At 42.0% G+C, this 19,506-nt stretch overlaps 1 pseudogene; it reads left to right on the top strand.

The window, feature by feature from the left end:
• The first annotated feature begins 1,839 nt into the window (after nucleotides 1-1,839).
• LOC125486912 lies at nucleotides 1,840-11,342 on the top strand (annotated as a pseudogene).
• Nucleotides 11,343-19,506: the final 8,164 nt, after the last annotated feature.

Here is a 19,506-nt window from a genome sequence, read left to right as displayed (position 1 = left end):
GGATCCAATTGTAATTTTCAGTGTTTGCCCCATTGCTATCATTACATTCATGTGAACAAAGGAAATAGGGTCAGGAGTAGGCCATTTGACCCTTAAAGCCTGCTCTGACTTTCAATATGATCATGGTTGATCTGATTACTGCATATTCCCATCTACCCATGAAAACCTTTCATCCTCTTGTTTATCAAGAATCTATCCACCTCTGTCTTAAAAATACTCAAATATTCTGCTTCAATCGCAATTTGAAGAGAGGATGTTTCCTCTTATAAGAGTATCTGAAGCTAGGAGTCAATGTTTCGAAACAAGGGGTCACCCATTTAAGACAGAGGTGAGGAAAAGCATTCTCTCACAAATGGATGGCCATCCTCTCCAAATCTACACCTGTCAAAGCCAATCAGGATCTTAATAAAAACCTAAAGAACGGTGGATGCTGTAAATCAGGAACAAAAACAAAGTTGCTGGAAAAGCTCAGCAGGTCTGGCAGCATCTGCGAAGGAAAAAACAGAGTTAACGTTTTGGGTCCGGTGACCCTTCCTCAGAACCGCAGACCCATTGCTGTGGGTCTGGAGTCACATGTAGGCCAGACCAAGTAAGGATGGCAGTTTCTCTCCTGAAGGACATTAGTGAACCAGATGGGTACTTCCGACAATTGGCAATGGATTCACAGTCATCGTTAGCTTCTTAATTCCAGATATTTATTGAATTCAAACTCTACTACCTGCTATGGCAGGATTTGAACCCAGATCCCCAGAACATTTTCTGGGTTTCTGGATTAACAGTCCAGTGAAAACACTGCTAGGCCATTGCCTTCCCCAGTGTTTCCATCCAGTGTCAGCAATGTCGAAGAGGTCTTCAAGGATGGGTTCCCCTCACACTTTCTCAACTTCAATAACTTCCCCAATGACAAACCTCTGTCTTGCTTTGTCTTGCTTTTAAGTAGACTTTATAATCCTACTGTTCACCCTGAAATATTCCAGAAAAGATCATCTTCAGAATTGGATCCTCTGACACTGGAACTGTGACAGCTGTGCATCAGTACCTAACAACTCAGCTTTTAAATGAATTTTGGTGTCAGGATCTTGTTTAATCACCTGATCTTCATTGGCAGTGTCAGGAAGCTCAGGAGAAAATGATTTCATTTCATAATGTGGTCTAAGTATGTGATTCCTATTTCCATCACACACTATTTGGCTCTGAACAGGCTTTCGCTGACCTGCTGCTCTAACAGTGGGATGCGTGACACAAGAATTCAGGTTCAGTTCCCTGAGCTGATGTTGGTGTTTCACTGACTAATCTTTGGGCTGCTTTATCCAGGAGCAGAACCCAGTTCCATCTTTCCAGAAACACCAGCAGAAAGGCACTTCCAGATCAGAGAGTTTGTTCATTTAAATGCTGAAATGTATCTGATTTTGCAACTGGTTGTAAAGTTTTAGTCTGATTATCTGACTTTTAAAATGGATTTTATTTAATTGCTGTTCTTAATAAAATTGAAATAGCCTTTACAATATACAGAAATACACGTGACTTTCTTATCAAGTTTTTTTTCCTGATGTAACATGAAGAAATTTTGTCAAGTTTGATCTGGCTAAGACCTTTAAATGTAAATTGGATTTCACATCAAGTTACCTGACTTGCAATATTTTAAGGTAAAAGACTCTTCAACATGTCACACGGTGAAGAGCATAATCGAATTGTTAAAATCCCATTTCCCAGATTGTGGACAGGTCAAGGATCACTTTGCACTTCTCTCCTATTAATGTCTCGAGGGTTGTGTGGCTCTGGAGCATGTTGTACAATGTTCCCTTGCAGGAAGCACGGACCCTTCAGCCCACAGACCCGATGGTGCCAGAAATCGATGAAATGGAGGGTCCCAACATGGATGTGACTGGAGCCCGGCCTCATGGAGCACCTGAGGAAACCCCGACTCCAGCTGCCAGGCAGCTTGAGAGTAGCTGGGAGCTGATGGATTTGGACATTGAGAGGGAGAAAGTCCCTCTCCCTCCCCCAGGAAATCAGACAGAAGAGCTTTGGAGATGGAGAAGAAAACAAGGCATATTTTAGTTCAGCAGCAAATAGAGTTTACAGGCTATTTGTGCTAGACAGTGCTGAACAATGGCAACTTCATAGAATCCTTGCAGTGCGGTAGCAGGCCACTTTGTCCATCAAGTTCACACTAACCCTCCGAAGAGGATCCCACCCAGACCCATCCCCAGGACACTACGGTCACTTGAACATGATCAATCTACCTAACCTGCACATGTTTGGACTGTGGGAAGAAACCAGAGCACCCGGCAGAAACACACGTAGACAGGGGGAGAATGTGCAAACTCCACACAGACAGTCACCTGAGGCTGGAATCAAACCCAGATCCCTGGAGCTATGAGACAGCAGTGCTAACCACTGAGCCATTGTGCCACCTAAATCTGCTCAGATCAAAACCTTTCAGATCCTTTGTATTAATGAGCAGCTTTTCTGCTGTGTAAACTGATATAATGTCTGAATGTTACATGTCGATAAAAATTATTTTGTAACATTCCAAGTGACTCCAGGCCAATCTGTAAATGAAACAATGGACTCTAATCGAACAGGAATGAAACATTTAAAACTCACTCTCTCATCAATGTCTGAGGGTCACAGTCACAAGACAGTAGGTAGGCAGTTAAAGATGCCCCTCATGCCAAAGCTGCCACCCTCATGCCTCCTGCATCTCCCCAGTGCCTGTGTCCTGTCCTGAGATATGCCCAGCAGCTGAGAATTCATCACTGGGGAGCTACAGACCAGAAGCTACATCCATGAGAGGTCCAGCTGCTGTCTCGTGGGCCTGCCCTGTTTCTCTACTCGGACCTGTCAGGAGGGCTTCTATTGGGCTTCTTTGTATTACAGCCGGACCAGCTGTCTCAAACTCCTGTGTTTGTATTGGCCTCTGATTATGGGGCCTTGCAGCATCTTCCATGTGGACATAAGGATTGAGATGGGTCTGATTTGTACCAGGCAATGATTCCGGAATGTCTCTCCTCCAAAGGCCCAGCTGTTGAGAAGCCCTGGTCTGAAACTCTCTCATCTCCTTACTGCTCAAGTGCAGAGAGTCAAGGTGCTTGTCATATTGAGCCACCAGTCCATTCCTCAGGTCAGTAATGAACATCTCTTCCAGGAGAGTGTCAACATGGGCCTGATGTGGTCCCTGTGTCACTGAAGACCACGGAGTGAGTCCTTGAACTGTTGGAGGTTCCTCAGCCCTCGACAGATCAGACTAGTTTATCACACACTCTCCCAGTAACCCCACACCATCATCTTCATGGCTGCCCTTGTGCCTCCCTCAGACCAAGAGGGGATCGGAGACAGAGAGCTGGTGATCTGATTATCATCCCAGACTCAGGACACTCCCCACATTTTAACCCTGAAGGTGCAGCATGAGGACGGGAGTGACAGTGCCACATCACCTGCCCTCCTACCCCAGGTGCTCACCCTCCTGTTTATCTGGATGTCACTCCCCTTCCCCCTCCAGCTCAGTTACTGTCTCACTTCCCTCTGTGACCCGGGGCTCAGTGCCTGAACTCTCTTGACTACTGACACTAACACCCCCCCACCACCTCCAGCCGGTGTGTCTAAAGACAACACCTGTCAGAGGAAAACATTGACAATAAGATTCCTCTTCATCTGTCACATCCCAGAAGTCCGTGCACTCAGACCTGGTTGAAACATTCAGCTGGTGACCCTGCCCTTTCCTCACTCCAATATCTACTTGGTCACCAGTCAGTGATGTATTCCCGATTCCCAGCAACTGCCTGGCCCTCTGTTCACACTCATTCAGATCCTTCAGAAAGGACAGTCCATCCCCAGGGAATGAACATTCCAAGACATTAACAACCACTGAACTCTGAACACACAACATATAAACATCACTTTGTGCTTCCTGATTGGTTTGGGAAAGGCTGTTGGGGAGTTGAATTGTCTTAACTCCCCCAGTTGACATTGAATTGAAGCTCAACAACTGCTGATTCCAAGAGCCACAAGCTGCTGACTGAATGAATTAAACCTTTCTTGTGAATTCATTGAAGAAGAGTACACTCAAATCAACCAGAAACAATTATTTATTAATGACCAACCACAATTATTAGCATTTGTAGATAAACACTGATGATAAACAGTAACGGATATTTGTCTATGTAAATAAACCCAAGTTATAAAATTTATACATCGAACAAGAGTTCACAATGGTTACTTTGAATTCAAAACACATCTATTCAGCTTAAAATTGAATCAATAGTAAATGGTGGCAAATAAATAGAGATTTTTGTCAACATAAAAAAGATGGTTGCAAAATTTATACATATATATACATGATCACTAAAAATTGTTGACACAAAGTGCAAAATTGACCTATTTCCTACAATATGAAATGTACCCCTGAGTTGCTTCAGGACATTGCTTCATTTCCAGTAAATCATTGACCAACTGAGGCCAGTGAAGATAAGAAAATGTGAGGGAGAAACCATCCATGAAGATCCCTCTGATGGTGACACTGCTCACATTTCTGAGATGGGATGAAAGCATGACTTGAGAAGGTCCGACCTGAAGAATCAGGATCCAAAACTGTGGATCCACTGATCAATCTGTGGAAACACATTCCCAAGAAAAATCAATCTCGACCCTCAAAGAACTGGGTGTGAACAATGAGCTGTAAATCTGTGTATCTGCTGTGACATGTTCACCCTGGAGCAGGAGAATCCCACTATTCCTCTGTGACGCTCCAGGAAAGTCCTGCAACAGCACCCAGGAAACCCACGGGATAAGAAATGGACAGACAAAAGGGAATCACTTCAATGTGTGGAGGGGAGTGAAATTAGTCTGACAGGTTTTAACAGTGTCTGGGAGGATGAGACAGGCTCAGAAGGGGAGTGAAAATCTTAAAAATATTTCAGTGGAGGAAAGTTAAAATATCTCTTACAGGATCATGAATGACCTTGAACGGAGACATCAGAAGCTGAGAAAATAAAAACAGAATTTGTGAAATGGAACAAAATATAAAATTAGACAGTGTGACATTGTATCCTGTATCCAGCGAGTGAGAAAGAATCATTGTCAACATTAAGAGAACAGTACAGGAGTGGATGGTGAGTGAGTGGGGATTGAGGGCTTATAAGGTAGGGGAGTGGGGGATAAGGAATGGAGGGTGAGGGATTAAAGAGGGCACTTTGGAAAGAGAGGAAGTAGGGGTATCAAGATGTGTATGATAAGAGACTGGGGGCTGAGGGATTGGGGATGAGGGGAGTGGACATGTGTCATCCTGAGCAACTCCCAGGTGAATGCAATGCTATATCTTTTTCAAACTTTTCTGTATCATTCCCAATGTTCTTCCCCTCAGGCACTTACTGTGAGTTGTTGCATAGGTCCCACTTGGTGAATCTGCAGAAATAAATGTCCATTAGAATGGGGAATAATCCATTCTTAGAGAGTGAGAACACAATGAGTGTGAGGGAATGATGATTGTGGAAGAAATCCTCATTCCCACACTCCCCTCCATGCTTACACTTTATGGAGCTTCTGGAGATCTCTCTCATTCCATCGATTTTCAGTCAGTAAGGATGTGAGTGTGTGTGGTCAGCTTAATGATCAATATTAGACCCAGCCTGAAAGATCAGACAGGGAACAAGATATATTTATTTGTGTGCATCTCTGTGTGGGAATTCAATTAGTTCCATTCAACACAGTCCTGTAGTCCTAGTACTGGAGATTCCCCACACTCACTTGGTCCCCTCAGTTCTGCATTCCTCTCCCTCTGAATTTTACCTCTGCAGGGCCTTTTCCAGATGATTATTCCAAATATTGTAGCTACTGCAGTGACCAATCCAATTACAATTACAAGATGGGAATGTTCCACACTGTTTTCTGGGATTTCTGAAACACATTGGAATAATATTAGAATTGTCTCTGTTCCTGGATCCATTCCCAGTTTGTGTTGATTGGGAACAATTTAAACAGAACCTGTTCAGTTGAAATTGATGGGATTGGTTGAAAAGCTGGTTTGACCCTCACCCGATTTCATTCTCCAGTAAAGTCTCAAAACATCCCATTAATGGAAGTATACAATATCTGGTGCTGGAATCTGGGATACGAGAGAACCATCATCAATTATAGTGAGGTCATTCTGGAGTGAAACCAGAAAGCTATTCTTCACAGAAATGGGGCTGTAAATCTGGAACTCTCACCAAAATGCTGCAAGTGCTGAGGGACCATTGAGTGTTTCCAGCCTGCGAGCGGGAGGTTTTTGGGGGCGTGCGTGATAGATTGGACAGGGCCTCATTGGGGGACACACACACACACACACGCACACACAAACACACGGGCACGCATACACACGTGCACATGCACACACGCACGCACACACACTGTACTGATAGAGTTTGGGCTCTGCCAGATGGCTGTGTTCCATTTGACAGGAGTATTCTATGTACAGGACTCCTGTATTTTGAAGAACGGGTGGATTTTTGGGGACCTGATGCCATGTCTGCTGGATATAAAGGGCTATCCCTTATGGGGTAAAAACAGCTCATGGATCCTACGAGGGGTCACACTTCTTAGTATTGGATTTTGCCAGTGTTAAGGGATAGGAGAGCGAGACTGTGAGTGAGGTAGGTAAAGGGTCAGTACGCTCAGTCTTTATTATTGTCCCTCAGGTTTGAGGTTCCTTCAGCTTGTCTGGATGAGAGTGGGGTTTGCAGTGAGATGAGCTATGTGACTGTTGCATCATGGTCCAGGAAGCCATTCAGGAACGGGGAATAGGAAGGAATATAGTGCAATACAGTCTCGTGAGGGTGACTGACACCATTCTCTGAAGCTGAGAACCCAAATGGCTCCATTGTCCATGTATTACCAGGGTCCAGGACATCTGCTCAGGACTGGACAGGAACTTGTAGTGGGAAGGGGAAAATCCAGTCACCAGAATAAAACAAAGAGCTGTGGATGCTGGAAATCTGAAACAAAATCAGAAAGTGCAGGAGAAACTCAGCAGGTCTGGCAGCTTCTGTGGAGAGAAAGCAGAGTTAATGTTTCAATTTCAGTGACCCTTTATCAGACCTGAAATAGCTGGGAAATGATAGGATTAATGCTGGTGGAAAAATCTATGGCTATTTGTTTTTTGGCCTGGTATAGACTGCAATCCAGAATGAATGGCACACAGACATACTCTGTGCCAAAACAGTAGAAAAAAGCTGCCAGAAGCCTCATTGTAACCATGATGCATTATAACCAAGTTGGCCACATTAAAGAGGTCATACAGTTCTTAGTGTGAAGAAAAAACAACTTCTTAATATACATTATAGCAACTTAAAGTAGAACAAAGTAAAAGTACACTAATACTGAACAAATATTAGATGAGTTCTGATCTATGTTTGCTGTTCATGGTTTACCAGACGAAATTATTATGGATATTGGCCTTTAGTTTTGTTCCACTCAGTTCCTAAATTTGATGAAGCAAAACATTAACAAAAACAGCTTCACTCCTCCTTATCGCTGGAATCAAGAGCAGCTTTAAGATCTGTAAGGATAGGTAAAGGAGCACTCCAGAAATGTTCAAAGTACAAATAAATTAAAACAAAGAGCTGTAGATGCTGGAGATCTAAAACAAAAACAGAAATTGCAAGCAAAACTCAGCAGGTCTGGCAGCATCTGTGGGAAGAAAGCAGAGTTAACATTTGCAATCCAGTGTCTCTCCATTTGAACTATTAGCAGGTAGGAAGAGTGGTATTTATGCTAAAGACAAGGTTGGGGAAGGTGGAAATGGAGTGCAGAGACAGATGTGAAAGGTTTAGGTAAACAAGGAGATGATGGATAGCAGGCCTGGACAGAAGACAAGCTGTTTAAGTAATAATATGAGCTAAGAGAAGGAGAGAATGGATGAGGTGGTCATGAAAGCAACCAATATAATGTGATGACAGGGTGAGGCGGAGGTGAGAGTGAGCGATTATACTAAAAGCAACCCAGATCATAACAGGAACAAAAACAGAAGTTGCTGCAAAAGCTCAGCATCTGTGAACTCCATCCCCAGTTCTTTCGGTTTTTAGGAAAAAATCAGAGTTAACGTTTAGGGTCCGGTGACCCTTCCTCAGAACAGATCATGTCGTAACAGGACCGAGTGTGGGGTGAGTAACATGGAAGAATGGAATTAGTTTCTGAAGTTATTGACCTCAATGTTTAGTCCTAGAGGCTGCAGTGTCCCCACGCAGAAAATGAGCTGCTCAAAAACAAAGTTGCTGGAAAAGCCCAGCAGGTCTGGCAGCATCTGAAAAGAAAAAATCAGAGTTAACGTTTTGGGTCCGATGACCCTTCCTCAGAACAAAAAAATGAGCTGCTGTTCTTTGAGTTGTGCTGAGGCTCGCTGGAACCCTGCAGCAGGCCTGTGACAGAAATGTCAGCGTGGGAGCATGGTAGTGTGTTGAAGTGGCAGGCAACAGGAAGCTCAGGGTCATTTTTACAGACGGAACCTAGGTGTTCTGCAAAGCAGTCACCTAGTCTGCATTTCATATCACCCATCTCGAGGAGACCACATTGTGAGCAATGAATACAACAGGCCAGGTTGAATTAACTGCAAATGAATTGCTGCATCATCAGGGAGGTGTGTCCAGGGGCCTTGGATATTGAGGATGGAGGAAGTAAACAAGCACAAATTATGCCTTCTGCAATTTTTTAGGAAAGTGCTGTTGAAGTGTGAGATGGTATTAGGAATGGTGGAGGACTAGACCAGAGTACCACAGCCGGCACAGTCACTATAACATGCTGACAAGGAGGGAATGGGAATATGTGTCTGGTCGTGGTACCCCACTGAAAGCAACAGAATGGCTGCTGACAATCCTTTGTATACAGAAACAGTCAGGGCTGCAGATGCTGAAAGCCAGAATCAATAAATCTGGAGCTAGAAAAACACAACAGGTCAGACAGCATCAGAGGAGCAGGAAAGTCAACATTTCAGGTCAAATCCCTTCATCAGGACTGGTGAGAGGGAGAGGAGCCCAGAAATAAATAGAGCAAGGGTGGTAGGGTTGGTGAGAGGGTTGGTAGATGGAGATAGGTGGATGCAGTTAGGGGGTTATTGTGGTTTGTCAGTGGGAAGGGTGGAACAGATAGGTGAGTAGGAAGATGGACAAGTTTGGAGTGGAGAGATTTTGAAGCTGGTGATGCAGGTAGGAGGTTATTATGATTGCTTATTGGGAAGGGTGGAGCAGATACGTGAGTCAGAAGATGGACAGGTTGGGGGAGGAAAGGTTTTGAAACTGGTCAAGTCAATATTCAGACCATTGGGCTGTAAGCTCCTAAGATGAAATATGAGATGTTGTTCCTCCAGTTTACATTTGACCTTGCTCTGACAATGGAGGAGGCCAAGGATGGACATGTCACCAGGGGAGTGGGAGGGGGAGATAAAGTGGGTGGCGACCAGAAGGTTGGGTTGGTTGGTGCGCACAGAGCGCAGATGCTTCGCAAAACAGTCCCCGAGTCTGCGTTTGGTCTCCCCGCTATAGAGGAGACCACATCGGGATCAATGGATACCGTAGATCAGGTTAGATGAAGTGCAGGTGAATCTTTGTCAGATTTGGAAGGATTGTTTGGGGCCTTGGACGGAGGTGAGAGCGGAGGTGTAGGAGCAGGTGTAGCACCTCCTGCAGTTGCAGGGAAGGGTATCAGTTGTGGTGGAGGCGTTGGTGGGGAGTGTGGAGCTGACAAGGGAGTCACAGAGTGAACAGTCTCTGTGGAAAGCAGACAAGGATGGGGAGAGAAATATCTTTTTGGTGATGGGGTCTGATTTTAGGTGGCGGAAATGTCAGAGGATGATGCGTTGTCTACAGAGGTTCGTGGGCTGGTATGTGAGGACTACGGGGACTGTATCCTTCATGTTGTTGGGGGGAGGGTTCGAGGGCAGAAGTGCGGAAATGGGGGAGATGTGGTTGAGGGCATCCTCAGATGCTGACATTAACAACAAACTACAAATGTCCATGTAGATCACATGATTCCAGTAAGGGATAAACCAGAACCTGGGCACGTTCCACATGATCACAAGATCAGATCAGAAAGAGTGTGATGGTCACAATTCTGTACCTGAAGTTCCTAATTCTGAGTTTAAAAGAAACCACCGAATCTTCTTTAATCCTGAATCAAAATGAAATAGTCCAAAACCTTACACCCACCAGAGTGAAGATGATGATTCAGAGGGCATTCCAAAATAGATACTACACTTGATTTGCAGAAAGGCAGCCAGTTGTGATTAGACCAATTGCATATTCACAAAGATTTGTTTATTTATTTCTATCATTGATGATATTGTAGAGTTTTAAAAAAAGGTTATTGAAAGCAATTCTTTCAAAAGTGGGCAGTCAATAGAATTTATTAACACATGATAAGCATGGAATGTGCAATGATATAATTAAGGAAAGGCTGGGGCTTTTTTCACTGGCGTGTAGGAGGTTGAGAGGTGACCTTAGAGAAGTTTATAAAATAATGAGGGGTATTCACTATTGGACTTTGCCCCTCAATTTCCATCTGATACTAGATCTCCTTTGCCCTCTGATCAGACTGTGACACTAATCCCTCATTTCTACTGAATGCTAGATCCTATTTTCCCTCTGATCTCAGTTTGTGATTATCATTAATTATTGATGATTGATCCCTGTTTGGTCACTGACAGGAATTCACACTGTCCACTGGATATGTTCTGTTGAGGGCAGTGATGATGGCTCTATGAAGAGATCGATGAGATTTGGATTTGATGGAAAGGACTTGATCAGTTTAGAGCCAGACAGAATGAGATAGGTCACACCAAATCACTTTGCAGTGAAGCTGAAGGAGAAATAGGATTCTAATAAATCCTGGAACAAGTATTGGAAAATAAATTTGGAAGATGTATATGTTACGATTTTACATTCATATTTGCAATCTGGAAATGAATATTTCGGAAGGTATGTATTTCAATGATGATCTCATGTTCTCATCTAACTTCACTGATCTACGAAGGTGTCAATTGTCTATTGTTTGTGTTTTCACCCTTTCCCATCACAGTTCAGCCTGAAGTGATCATCTCCAGGAGTAAGCCCAATCGTCAGGACAAGCCACTCACTCTGTCCTGCCTGGTCACTGGATTTTATCCTGTAGACATCGAGGTGACCTGGCTAAGGAACGGAGAGGTCATGTCTGAGACACAATCCTCAGGGGTTCAACCGAACCACGATTGAACACATCAGATCCAGAAAGAGATTGAGATCAGTGCTGGAGATGAGGATCAACACGCCTGTCAAATTGAACACAGCAGCCTGCCAGAGGCTATGCTCTATCAGTGGGGTAAGGTACTGGAATGAAAGTATGTAAATGTAACCTAAGAGGAATTTGCCAATTGACTCCTTAACGTCTAAATCAGAGTCTCTGAAGAAGGGTCCCGACTCAAAACATCAGCTTTCCTGCTCCTCTGATGCTGCCTGGCCTGCTGTGTTCATCCAGCTCACATTGTGTTATCTCTGGTTGAAAGAGGATTGTGATTGGTTAGTGAATACCCATGATTGAGGGTTTTTTTTTACATCTGTGATGTAAGTATTGCTCGTAAGGTTGACATTTATTCTCCATCGATAGTTGCCTTTCAGAAGTGGTGAGCTGTCTTCTGGATCTGCTGCAGTAAATGTGGCATGGATACATCCGCAGTAGGGTTAAGGAGGAAATTCATTAACTTTAACCCTGCCATGGATGGAAGGTGGAGAATATACAGGTTTTGAAGCTGCTGTTTAAGAACCCTTGATGAGTTACTAGAAATATACTAAATAAAGAAAAGGAGGAAGGGTGTTGCTATTGATTAAGGAGAGTATTTTTTGATGGTATAAGACTATAAACCCAAGGAGGAAAGTCAGAAAAACAACAGCAGATTCCATTTATCTAGCTATTTTAATGTCATGAATGGTCTCAAAACACAGGAATGTTATTGGGCAATATTTAACACCTGTCTGCAAAAGTGCATGCAGTTAAGGAGGTAAGTTTTAAGCAGCACCTTGAAGGAGTCAAGGGATTTATTTCAAAGGAAATGGAGTATAAAAATGTGGAGGTTTTGCTAAAATTGTACAAGTTCTAGTTAGACTATGTTGGAATATTGTCAACAATTTTGGTCCCCGATCTGATGGCATTGGAGGCAATCCGGAAAAAAATTCACTAAGTTGACCCCAGGGATGAATGGATTGTCTTATGAGGAAACTGATGAACAGTCAAAGACTGTTATTACAAACAGATAGGAATTGGAGAAGAAAAAGTGTGTTTGAGAAATGTCAGAAACCAGACTAAAGACAGAAGTGCAAAATAGAGACAAGGAAGCAATGAAGAGAAGCAACAGTAATTATGAAAAGAGTCTCTTAGTCAACATAAAAGGAATCTCAAAGTATTCCGTTGGCATCTAAATAGTAAACAGGGTGGGAAAAGGAGAAGAGGGGCTGATTTGTCACCTAAAAGAGAACTTGCACATGGAGGTCGAGGGCATAACTAAGATATTAAATGAACAGTTTTAACCTGTATTTACCATAAAAGGGGATGTTATTCAGGCATAGTGATGGAGGAGGACATTCTGACACCAGCAGCATTTACAATTGATAAGGAGGAGATATTTCTCAGACTGATGATACTTTAGGTTGATAAGGCACAGAGACCAGATGAGATTCATCCAAGAATACTGAGAGAAATGAGAATGGAAATTGCAGGAGCACTAGCCATACATTTTCAGTCTTGCATCGGACACCTCCAAGTCTAAGCTGGTTTAAAACAGGTTGTAAGGATAAACCCAGCAATTACAGACTCGTCACATATGGAAATAGTCCATTTGCTGCTAATGTGCTTATAAGATGCCATTAAAAATTTAGCCACCAGTGCTTTTTCATGCCCCTCTACAGTTACCTCATTATATTTTTCAGTAATCCTCTTTGCACTTCCTAGACACCTCTGGGGCTTCCAGTGTTCTGAGCTGCTGGAACTGACTATAAGCTTCCTTTTTGTTCCTTACACAATCCTTAACATTCTCCAACCACTAGGAATTTCTAGACCCACTCTTCATCTCTACAGAAACACAGCGGCCCTGCACCCTCACTATTTCCTCTTTGGAAGACTCTCACTGCTCTGATGTAGATTTTCCAACAAGTAGCTCCTCACTATCCATTTCACATTGATTAATTACATTTATCGGCATGTGTACTGAAATACAGTGCAAAGCTTTGTTTGAGCGGTACAGACAGATCATAGTAAGCGAAGGACGTACAGATCAAAAGAGACATAGGGGCATACAGGTTACATTGCACTGGGCGAGATCAATGTTAGCAGTATCAGTGTTATTTGAGGTTAGAGAGTCCATGATCAGTCTAATTTCAGCCAGGAAGAAGCTGTTCCTGAACTTGCTGGCGAATGTGTTCAGCCTTCTGTATCTTCTGCCTGATGGAAGAGGTTGTAGGGTTCATTACCTGGGTGTGATGGGTCTTTGATGTTGGCAGCCTTTCCACAGCAGTGAGCCCTGAAAGTGGCGTCCATGGATGGAAGGTTGGCTTCTGTGATGATCTGGGCTGTGCACACCACCTACTGTAGTTTCTTACAGTCCTGGGCAGAGCAGGTGTCATACCAAGTAATTATGCACTTGGACAGTATGCCTTCAATAGTGCATCTGTAGATGTTGTTGAGGGACCTTATGGGCATGTCAAATTTCCTGAGCCACCTGAGGAAGAAGAGGAGTTAATGTGCCTTCTTGACAGTCGCATCTACGTGGGAAGTCCAGGACAGGTTGTCCATTATCGTCACTTCAAGAACTTGATGCTCTTCACCTTCTCAACCTCAGTTCTGTTGATGTAGATGGGGTCATGTTCTCCTCCTTTCTTTCTGAAGTCAATGATCAGTTCTTCAGATTTGCCAGCATTGAGAAACAGATTGTTTTCATTGTACCAGGTCACCAAGTTCTCAATTTCTCTTCTGTAGTTCGACTCATCATTGTTAGATACTCAGACAGCTGGATCCTGTCTGAGTATGTTATAATTGGCCTTATCCCAAATCAGAACGTTTGTTTCAGGTCTAACTTTATCCTTTTGTTCTTTTCCATAACTACCTTAAATCTTACTGAGTTATGGTCACTATTACCAAAATGCCCTCTCGTTGACACCTGTACCACTTGTCTGGCTTCCACTCTCAGAACACTCAAAACAGTACTGCCTCTTCTACGTGTTGGCTTAGAAAGCTCTCTTGGATACATTATAAGAATTCCACCTCTTCTGAGCATTTTGCACTTAGTCTATCACAGTTAATATGAGGGAAGTTGAAATCTCTTTTTTTATAACACTCTGAAATTGGTCTATATTTCTGTCCTCTATCCCTTCCCAACTGTTTGGGGTCTGAATTAATTCTTACTTTCATAAAGTAAGCCAGTCTGATTCCATTACAACTTTTACTGACTGCTCTGTCACTGGACTGAACGAAAAGTGTTCTATCGGTATTCTCAAGAATACAATGCATCAAATCCAGTTAATGGGAACACATTCTCTTTATTCTAAGTCTCCACCTTTTACCTTCCAAAAAAACTCTCACCCATGCCAAAATTTGAAGGTAAAGCTCTTAATGAGGAAGGTAAATGGAATGTTGCCGTTTATTACAAGGTGAATGGGGTTTAACATATTGATATCTTGTGGAATTCGCTAGTACACATCTGATGCACTACATACAATTTTGGCATCCTGATTCAAGAAAAGACATATTGCATTAATAGGAGTTCAATGAATTTTTGCTTGACTGACTCCAGAGATGGTTATCATATGAGGAAATGTTGGACTGGCTGGATCTGTATTGATTGGAGTTTAGAAGAATGAATTTGATTCTATTATAAAATGTAATATCCCAAGGGCACTTGGCAAAGGAGGACACCGAATTGATGTCTATGCTTGTATGGAGACTAAAACTGGAGTGAGACAAAATTTAAAAATATGGGGAAGAAAATTTCCCCCCACCTTGTCCGTCCATTAGACAATTGAATGCTCTTCTCCAGAGAGCAGTAGAAGCAGGGTCATTAATACTTTTAAGGCTGAAATAGAAAAATTCTTGATGAACAACAGATTAGGCAGCAAAGTGGAGTCAAAGTGAAAATCAGACCAGTCATAATGTCATCAAATAGCAGCACAGACCTCAGGGGCTGAAAGGCTGACTCCTAATCCTGATTTGTATGTTTCTCCTGTTTTGAATTCCATGCACTCATTATTATCAATAATTTCTTATGTGGAACTCTATCAATGACCTTCCGGAAATCCTTACAGAATAGTCCAGAGACACTCCTTATTCACCATGTTAGTGATGAGCTCTTCATCAAATTCAATGAGATGAGTCAGACATGAGCTCCCCTTCACAAATCCATCCACACTCTGATCAGCTGATCCTTGTCTGTCTATCCCTCAGTCTCTGGACATTTGTGGAAGCTTTTCTTTGAGCTGATTTCTCTCACTTATTTCATGTCTTGACTTCGGTGGGTTCACTGCTGTAGTTCGGAATAGGTTCTGAGGTTGGATTGAACCAAATGCTTCTTTTGAAGTGTTTGCTCTGATTCTCTATTGTTTTCCTCATTGTCAGGCCAGCCCAGTTTCCTGTGGTCAGTTTATTCCTCATCCGTTAGGAGGTTTGATGCGAAAAACATCAATGACGCTGCTCCCTGGGCTATCCAATGTAATCCTGGGGATTAAACAAGGATCGAAACTGATTGAATTCCCACACAGATTCACATGCATAAACACATCTTGTTCCCTGTCTTATCTTCCTTTGTGTGAGCAGCCCAGACCAGGTCTAATCCTGATCATTAAACCCACCAAACATGCTCAGATTCTCACTGACTGAATATTGAAGGAATGAAACAGATTTCCAGAATCTCCATAAAGTGTAAGGATGGAGGGGAGTGCGGGAATGAGGATTTCTGACACAATCTCCATTTCCTCATGCTTGTTATGTTCTCATTCTCTGAGATTGGATTATCCCCCATTCTAATGGACATTGATTTTGTTCTGCAGCTTCCCTAATGGGACTTGCACAACAGCTCACAGTAAGTGACTGCGGGGACAGAGTATTAGGAATGATGAATAAATGATTGGGAGTTGTAGAGTTACATCATCCTGGGTGTTACTCACAGTGACACAGTCCACCTCCCTCTTTCCAGTCCATCACACCATAGTCTTTTTTCCACTTCTTCCTCATCTCCACATTCGCCACTCTGTTTCCTTCAAATCCCTTGCACATTAATTTGATATCACCCACTCCCTCATCCTCTTATCCCTCACAGAATTTCTCACACTAATTTGATATTTTGTTTCATTTCTCACATTACATTTGTTTTCTCAGCTTCTGATATCCCTGTTCCAGCTCTTTCATGATTCATTAAGTGACACTTTAACTTACCTCCATTGATGGATTTTTAAATTTTTTCACTCCCCTCCTGATGATGTCTCACCCTCCCAGACACTTAAAGCCTGTCAGATTATAGTTGTATTGAAATGACAGGACATATTTGGCAAGCTGAGTGGCCATTTCACCTTTTAATGTTTGTAAGATTAATTAACTGGAGAAAGCTGACTTCAGTAGGTCTCAATGGATTTCTGGAAACAAACTGTCAAAGGTTAGTAGGAAAAATAGGAATTGAACAATGCCCAAAATTGCGGAGAAAGTATGTTAGCCAAAGTCTAGCCAAATGTAAACATTTCTCGAGGAAAACTAGAGCTCCTGGATGACAAACAAGCTCAAAATAATGACAAAGGCAAAAAATAAGAGCCATGATTGTTTATGACTACAGTGTGTTGAAGATACAATTAATAACCATGCTGAATGTAAACAATGTTCAGAACAGAGGTGAAAAAGCAAATAAGTGAAGAAGTGAAATAGAAAGTATGGGGAAAAAAGTGACTGGCAGCCATCGTAGAAGGGAGTCCCAATGTGTTATATAGGCATACAAAGAGTGAAAGGATGACAAAATAAGGAGTCCGATGAATTAGGGACCAAAAAGCAATTTATGCATGGAGGAGGTAGCACAGCTGAATTATTAAATGATTCTTTTTCATTGGTCTTCACCAAAGAAGGGGGTGTTTCCCAACCCATGGTGAATGAGGAGATAGAAGAGGCAGTTGAACAGTTTTTAAATTGATAACAAGTGGAAAGATGACAGGCTGTTGGTAAGTGGCATGACTCTTATTTTCTTGACTCACCAACCAAGGCAAACATAATACCCCCTTTCAACCTGTCTTTCCAACTAAGTATCCTGTCTGCTGCAATAGATCACCTCTTACTTTATAGAATACATATGCCCAGTTTTTCTAATCACATTTCATAGGACATCCTGGGAACAAGCCTAGTTAACCTTCATAACACTCCCTGTGTGGCAATAATATCTTTCTTGGGACAAGGAGATCAAAACTGCACACATTACTCTAGGTGCAATCTAACCAAACTCCTTTGCCATTAAAGCATGACTTCACTACTCCTGTATTCAAAACCTCTTGCAATAAACATGAACATTCTACTTGCCTTCCGAACAGGTTTCTGAACCTGTATGTTAACCTTCAGTGACTTAACAAGAACTCCTACATCCCCTTGCACAAAAACACATTTCAACCTCGTAGCATTTTCAGAATACTCAGCACATCGGTCTCTCCTACCAAAGTGGATAACTTCACATTTTTTCAATGTTATATTCTAGCTGCCATGTTCTTGCCTATTCACAAAGACTGTCCACATCTTATTGAAGCCATGTTACATCTTCCTCACAACATACATTCCCACCTAGCTTTGTGTGAGTTGAAGATTGGAAATATTTCATTTGGTCTCAATCTGCAAATCATTGATATATATTATGAACAGTTGCAGCCCAATTACTAATGCTTGTGTTACCTACAAGGAACAAACCGTCAACATAAGAGGACTATTTATACCTACTGTCTGATTTCTGTCCATTAGCATTACCACCAATCCCATGTGATTTAATCTTTCTAACCTGCTCCCCCAAGGGGATTTTGTCCAAAGAATTCTGAAATTATCTGTAGTGCATCTATTAGTTCTAAAAATTGTTTTCCAAGCCTTTAGTAAGTTTGTCAAACAATTTCTCATTTGCAAATCCAAATTGATTTTATCATATATTCTAGCATTTCTTCTGCTACTGATAAGTCCAACAGGTCTATATTTTCCTGCTTTCTTTCTCACTCTCTTCTGAAATAACAGGTGATATTTGCTACCTTCCAGTCAGCAGGAATAGATAATCAAGATATTTATGAATGCTTCACATATTTCAATATCCACTTCCTTCAATACTCTGAGATGAAGACTACCAAACATTGAGAATTTATCAACTTCCAGCCTAGTTAATTTCTCCAATACAATCTTATTACTAATGTTAGTTCCCTCTAACTCCATTCTCCTTGGTTACTTGGATCTCAAATTTTTGGAGACTGATGGTATCTTCATCAGTGAAAACAAACACAAGGCATTCATTTAGCTTCTCTCCCATTTGTCTATTCCCATTTTTAAATTCTCTTGACTCTAATTTTATTTGTGTTGGGCAAGCATTCCCGTCTTGTATATCTAATAGATGTTTACCATCTGTTTTTATCTTATTTTGCCCGAGTACATGGACATTTTATTCCCCTGTTGCTTATCAGTTTTTGCATCTAATTTGTTGTATTCTACAAACCTCCCAATACTCAGAATTACTGTTATTTCTGGCAATTTTCTAGGCCTTTGCTTTTACTCTTACATACTCCTGAACTTCTTTTAATAGCCATAGTTGACTGACATCTTCTTTCTTTATTGCACGTTGACAGAATGCATAGTGGCTGCAAGTTATGGGATAGTCCATTGCCTATATAATGTCATGCCTTTTAATTTATTTTCCAATTGCACTTAAATGAATTTGGACCATAGGCCGCCTTAATTTCCCTTATGTAAAAATTTTAACACTCTTGCTAGAATGAACTACCATGCTTTCAAAGATTATATAACATTCTACCATCTTAAGATCACTCATTCCTGAAGACTTTTTTAAAATAACAAGATTATTAATTAGCCATTTTTTTTAAATCACAAAATACTACACCTGAAATAATGCATCCTCTCATTGGCTCTCAACATACTGCTTTTGGAAACCACCCTAAACAGACTCCAGAATCTCGTTCTTCACAGCTTCGGTGCTCAGTTGTATTTTTCATTATATATGCAGATAGAAGTCACCCACTGTGCTGTCCATGTAACATACTTCTCTCATCTCCTGATTAATGCCATGCCACGCATTACCAAGACTAGTTGGAGACCTATAAATGAATCTAACTGATGTCTGCTGCCCCCTGATGTTTCTTAGCTACACCTAAACACATTCCACATACTTCCTAGATAACAAGGTGTAGAGCTGGATGGACACAGCAGGCCAAGCAGCATCAGAGGAGCAGGAAGGCTGACGTTTCAGAAGAAGGGTCTAGGCCCGAAACGTCAGCCTTCCTGCTCCTC

The sequence above is a fragment of the Rhincodon typus genome, chromosome 35 (genome assembly GCF_021869965.1).
Source record: "Rhincodon typus isolate 14 chromosome 35, sRhiTyp1.1, whole genome shotgun sequence".
NCBI classification, from domain to species: Eukaryota; Metazoa; Chordata; class Chondrichthyes; order Orectolobiformes; family Rhincodontidae; genus Rhincodon; species Rhincodon typus.
Note: the sequence above shows the minus strand (reverse complement) of the source record. Positions and strands in the feature narration are given on the sequence as shown.